Here is a 6,873-nt window from a genome sequence, read left to right on the forward strand (position 1 = left end):
ATGTTGATGGTAATGGTAGTTTCATTAGTTGCAAAAGCTTTTATGGCCTTTAGTTGATAACTTGTACCCAAATTTATATTACTGCAAGGACAATGTCTGTCAACATTTGCATCACTTCAGGAAAACAGGTTTAGAATTGTTGTCACACATTGGCTGCTACTCCTTTCTCTATTCTTGTCACAATAGCTTCCTTGCCAAACAGCTTGTGTTCACACAACTCTCCAATTTAACATTCTATACAAAAATAAGTATTCTATAATGAGTTTCTTTTTTCAGCTTTTCTTCACAAGTCAATATATTACCTTGTCTTCTGGAATTCCATTCACATGGAAAATTTCTTCTGGTTGATACCACACTTTGTTCAAAAGATTTGCATGTGTTGAAATCTTCTGTGCAGTTACTGTGATCGGCAAACTCAAGATAACCAAATTTAAGTTTTGATCGGCAAACTCAAGATCACCAAATTTAAGTTTTGGTAGAGGATAGCCTTTGTTTGCACAAAATTTCTGAAAAATTCTATCGAAATATTTTTTTCCTGAAATTTCACGTAAGTACTCCAAAATGCAATAACTTTCAGGTCAAACGGATAAGTATTCCCCACGAAAAAATATCAAACGGTTTCAGACACAAGGAGCATGGTGTAGTAAGTCCTAGACCGAGAGTGAACAAAACTTGCTTTTCGAAAACAAAACGTAAACAAAACGTACTAGCTTTTTGTTTATAGATGTGGCTCCTTACCTGGGTGCAAAGAGCATATGAAATTACTTTTGTGAAATTTTGAAGCGCAATACGGACCCAGAATAAAATTTCAGAAAGTAGGGCGAAATTTCACAAGTTTTGATAGAGGATGATAGTTTTGATTTGTACAAAATTTCTGAAAAATTATTCCAAAATAGTTTTTTCCTAAAATTTCACGTAGGAATCTCCATTTATTTGGGACAAAACGCTACAAAGTTTGTGTCAAACAGATAAGTATTCGCCCACGAAAAAAACCAAACAGTTTCACACACAATCGAACCTTCCTTTCAGCTCTGGCAGTGATAAATAAAAAATTTATTGCCAATCTTGTGGGATGAATCTGGGGCTCAAATCTCAGCCGAAACTTAGTAGACACAGTGACGAACGTTTGGTAAAAATTTCATACAAAAATACCCAAGCAGTATGGCGTAGTAAGTCCCAGAGTAAGAGTGACCAAAAGTGGTTTTCCAAAACAAAACGTCTTGGATTTTCTCCCTCGTATCTTCTTTTTGTGATTTGTTTATGGACGTGTCTCCTTAACAGGGTGCAAACAACATATGAAAGTACTTGTGTGATTTTTTTCAGTGCAATACGGACCCAGATTAAAATTTCAGAAAGTAGGGCGAAATTTCACAAGTTTCGGTAGAGGATAGCCTTGGTTTGCAAAAAATTTATGAAAAATTCTTCCGAAATGGTTTTTTCCTGAAATTCCACGTAAGAATCTCCACTGAATTTGGGAACGCGACAAATTTCAGGTCACACGGATGAGTATTCGCCCACGGAAAAAACCAAACAGTTTCACACACAAACGAACCTTCCTTTCAGTCTTGGCAGTGATGAATAAAATGTTTATTGCCAATCTTGTGGGACGAATCTGGGGCTCAAATCTCAGCCAAAACTCAGTAGACATAGTGACGAACGTATAGTAAAAATTTCTGACCAAAATACCCAAGGAGTAAGGCGTAGTAAGTCCCAGACCGAGAGTGAACAAAACTGGTTTTTCGAAAACAAAACGTTATTGTTTTTTCTCCCCCGTATCTTCTTTTTTTGATTTGTTTTTGGACGTGCCTCCTTACCTGGGTGCAAACAACATACGAAATTACTTGTGTGAATTTTTTCAGCGCAATACGGACCCAGAATAAAATTTCAGAAAGTAGGGCGAAATTTCACAAGTTTCGGTAGAGTGTCTTGGTTTGCATAAAATTTCTAAAAAATTCTTCCAAAATAGTTTTTTCCTGAAATTTCACGTAAGAATCTCCACTGAATTTGGGACAAAACGCGACAAATTTCAGGTCAAACGAATCAGTATTCGCCTACGAAAAAATCAAACAGTTTCACACACAAACGAACCTTCCTTTCAACCCTGGCAGTGATGAATAAAAAACTTATTGCCAATCTTGTGGTTCGAATTTGTGGCTCAAATCTCAGCAAAAACTTAGTAGAACCAGTGACGAACGTCTAGTAAAAGTTTCAGACTAAAATACCCAAGGAGTAAGGCGTAGTAAGTCTCAGACCGAGAGTGAACAAAACTGGTTTTTCGAAAACGAAACATCCTGGCTTTTCTCCCCCTGTCTTCTTTTTGTGATTTGTTTATGGATGTGCCTCCTTACCTGGGTGCAAACAACATATGAAAGTACTTGTGTGAATTTTTTCAGTGTAATACGGACCTAGAATAAAATTTCAGAAAGAATGACGTAATTTCACAAGTTTTGGTAGAGGATAGCCTTGATTTGCTGAAATTTATGAAAAAAATCTCTCAGAATGGTTTTTTCTTGAAAATCCATGGAAGAATATCCACTAAATTTAGAACAAAATGCGACAAATTTCAGGTTAAACGGATTAGTATTCACCCACAAAAAAAATCAAACAGATTCACACACAAAGGAGCTTTCCTATCATCCCTGGCAGTGATGAATAAAAAAATTATTGTCAATATTGTGGGATGAATTTGGGGCTCAAATCTCAGCAAAATCTCAGTAGACACAGTGACGAACGTCTGATAAAACTTTCATATCAAAATACCCAAGAAGTAAGGCGTAGATTGGCAATAAATTTTTTATTCATCACTGCCAGAACTGAAAGAAAGGTTCGTTTGTGTGTGAAACTGTTTGGTTTTTACCGTGGGCGAATACTCATCCGTTTGACCTGAAATTTGTCGCGTTTTGTCCCAAATTCAGTGGAGATTCTGACGTGGAATTTCAGGAAAAAACCATTTCGGAAGAAGTTTTCATAATTTTTTTGCAAACCAAAGCTATCCTCTACCGAAACTTGTAAAATTTCGCCCTACTTTCTGAAATTTTATTCTGGGTCCGTATTGCGCTGAAAAAATTCACACAAGTACTTTCATATGTTGTTTGCACCCGGGTAAGGAGGCACGTCCAAAAAAAAAATCACAAAAAGAAGATATGGGGGAGAAAAGCCAGGACGTTTTGTTTTCGGAAAACCAGTTTTGTTCACCCTCGGTCTGGGACTTACTACGCCTTACTCCTTGGGTGTTTTGGTCTGAAATTTTTACCAGACGTTCTTCACCGTGTCTGCTGAGTTTTGGCTGAGATTTGAGCCCCAGATTCGTCCCACAAGATTGGCAATAAACATTTTATTCATCACTGCCAGGACTGAAAGGAAGGTTCGTTTGTGTGTGAAACTGTTTGGTTTTTTTCCGTGGGCGAATACTCATCCGTTTGACCTGAAATTTGTCGCGTTTTGTCCCAAATTCAGTGGAGATTCTGACGTGGAATTTCAGGAAAAAACCATTTCGGAAGAAGTTTTCATAAATTTTTTGCAAACCAAGGCTATCCTCTACCGAAACTTGTAAAATTTCGCCCTACTTTCTGAAATTTTATTCTGGGTCCGTATTGCGTTGAAAAAATTCACACAAGTACTTTCATATGTTTTTTCTGGGTCCGTATTGACCTGAAATTTGTCGCTTTTAGTCCAAATTCAGTAGAGATTATTACGTGAAATTTCAGGAAAAAACCATTTCGGAAGAATTTTTCAAAAATTTTGTGCAAACCAAGGCTATCCTCTACCGAAACTAGTGAAATTTCGCCATACTTTCTGAAATTTTATTCTGGGTCCGTATTGCGCTGAAAAAATTCACAGAAGTACTTTCATATGTTGTTTGCACCCGGGTAAGGAGGCACGTCCATAAAAAAAATCAAAAAAAGAAGATACGGGGGAGAAAAGCCAAGACGTTTTGTTTTCGGAAAACCAGTTTTGTTCACCCTCGGTCTGGGACTTACTACGCCTTACTCCTTGGGTGTTTTGGTCTGAAATTTTTACCAGACGTTCTTCACCGTGTCTGCTGAGTTTTGGGTCCCCAGATTCGTCCCACAAGATTGGCAATAAATTTTTTATTCATCACTGTCAGGACTGAAAGGAAGGTTCGTTTGTGTGTGAAACTGTTTGGTTTTTTTCGTGGGCGAATACTCATCCGTTTGACCTCAAATTTGTCTCTTTTCTTCCCAAAATCAGTGGAGATTCTTACGTGGAATTTCAGGAAAAAACCATTTCTGGAGAATTTTTCATAAGTTTTGTGCAAACCAAGGCTATCCTCTACCGAAACTTGTGAAATTTCGCCCTACTTTCTGAAATTTTATTCTGTGTCCGTATTGCGCTGAAAAAATTCACAAAAGTACTTTCATATGTTGTTTGCACCCGGCTAAGGATTCACGTCTATAAAAAAAATCACGAAAAGAAGATACGGGGGAGAAAAGCCAGGACGTTTTGTTTTCGGAAAACCAGTTTTGTTCACCCTCAGGCTGGGACTTACTACGCCTTACTCCTTGGGTGTTTTGGTCTGAAATTTTTACCAGACGTTCTTCACCGCGTCTGATGAGTTTTGGCTGAGATTTGAGCCCCAGATTCGTCCCAAGAGATTGGCAATAAATTTTTTATTCATCACTGCCAGGACTGAAAGGAAGGTTCGTTTGTGTGTGAAACTGTTTGGTTTTTTTCGTGGGCGAATACTCATCCGTTTGACCTGAAATTTGTCGCGTTTTGTCCCCAATTCAGTGGAGATTCTTACGTGGAATTTCAGGAAAAAACCATTTCGGGAGAATTTTTCATAAATTTTGTGCAAACCAAGGCTATCCTCTACCGAAACTTGTGAAATTTCGCCCTACTTTTTGAAATTTTATTCTGGGTCCGTATTGCGCTGAAAAAATTCACACAAGTACTTTCATATGATTTTTGTACTCGGATAAGGAGGCACGTCCATAAAAAAAATCACAAAAAGAAGATACGGGGGAGAAAAGCCAGGACGTTTTGTTTTCGGAAAACCAGTTTTGTTCACCCTCGGTCTGGACTTACTACGCCTTACTCCTTGGGTGTTTTGGTCTGAAATTTTTACCAGATGTTCTTCACCGTGTCTGTTGAGTTTTGGATGAGATTTGAGCCCCAGATTCGTTCCACAATATTGGCAATAAATTTTTTATTCATCACTGCCAGGACTGAAAGGAAGGTTCGTTTGTGTGTGAAACTGTTTAGTTTTTTTCGTGGGCGAATACTCATCCGATTGACCTGAAATTTGTCGCGTTTTGTCCCAAATTCAGTGGAGATTCTTACGTGGAATTTCAGGAAAAAAGTATTCCGGGAGAATTTTTCAGAAATTTTGTGCAAACCAAGACTATCCTCTACCGAAACTTGTGAAATTTCGCCCTACTTTCTGAAATTTTATTCTGGGTCCGTATTGCGCTGAAAAAATTCACACAAGTACTTTCATATGTTGTTTGCACCCGGGTAAGGAGGCACGTCCATAAAAAAAATCACAAAAAGAAGATACGGGGGAGAAAAGCCAGGACGTTTTGTTTTCGGAAAACCAGTTTTGTTCACCCTCGGTCTGGGACTTACTACGCCTTACACCTTGGGTGTTTTGGTCTGAAATTTTTACCAGACGTTCTTCACCGTGTCTGCTGAGTTTTGGCTGAGATTTGAGCCCCATATTCGTCCCTCAAGATTGGAAATAAATTTTTTATTCATCACAGCCAGGACTGAAAGGAAGGTTCGTTTGTGTGTGAAACTGTTTGGTTTTTTCCGTGGGTGAATACTCATCCGTTTGACCTGAAATTTGTCGCGTTTTGTCCCAAATTCAGTGGAGATTCTTACGTGGAATTTCAGGAAAAAACTATATCGGGAGAATTTTTTAGATATTTTGTGCAAACCAAGGCTATCCTCTACCGAAACTTGTGAAATTTCGCCCTACTTTCTGAAATTTTATTCTGGGTCCGTATTGCGCTGAAAAAATTCACACAAGTACTTTCATATGTTGTTTGCACCCGGGTAAGGAGGCACGTCCATAAAAAAAATCACAAAAAGAAGATACGGGGGAGAAAAGCCAGGACGTTTTGTTTTCGGAAAACCAGTTTTGTTCACCCTCGGTCTGGGACTTACTACGCCTTACTCCTTGGGTGTTTTGGTCTGAAATTTTTACCAGACGTTCTTCACCGTGTCTGCTGAGTTTTGGCTGAGATTTGAGCCCCAGATTCGTCCCACAAGATTAGCAATAAATTTTTTATTCATCACTGCCAGGACTGAAAGGAAGGTTTGTTTGTGTGTGAAACTGTTTGGTTTTTTTCGTGGGCGAATACTCATCCGTTTGACCTGAAATTTGTCGCGTTTTGTCCCAACTTCAGTGGAGATTCTTACGTGGAATTTCAGGAAAAAACTATTCGGGAGAATTTTTCAGAAATTTTGTGCAAACCAAGGCTATCCTCTACCGAAACTTGTGAAATTTCGCCCTGCTTTCTGAAATTTTATTCTGGGTTCATATTGCGCGGAAAAAATTCACACAACTACTTTCATATGTTGTTTGCACCCGGGTATGGAGGCACGTCCATAAAAAAAATCACCAGAAGAAGATACGGGGGAGAAAAGCCAGGAAGTTTTGTTTTCGAAAAAGCAGTTTTGTTCACCCTCGGTCTGGGACTTACTACGCCTTACTCCTTGGGTGTTTTGGTCTGAAATTTTTACCAGACGTTCTTCACCGTGTCTACTGATATTTGGCTCAGATTTGAGCCCCAGATTCGTCCCACAAGATTGGAAATAAATTTTTTATTCATCATGCCAGGACTGAAAGGAAGGTTCGTTTGTGTGTGAAACTGTTTGGTTTTTTCCGTGGGCGAATACTCATCCGTT

This window comes from Phaseolus vulgaris, chromosome 4 (assembly GCF_000499845.2).
Source record: "Phaseolus vulgaris cultivar G19833 chromosome 4, P. vulgaris v2.0, whole genome shotgun sequence".
Classification (NCBI taxonomy): Eukaryota; Viridiplantae; Streptophyta; class Magnoliopsida; order Fabales; family Fabaceae; genus Phaseolus; species Phaseolus vulgaris.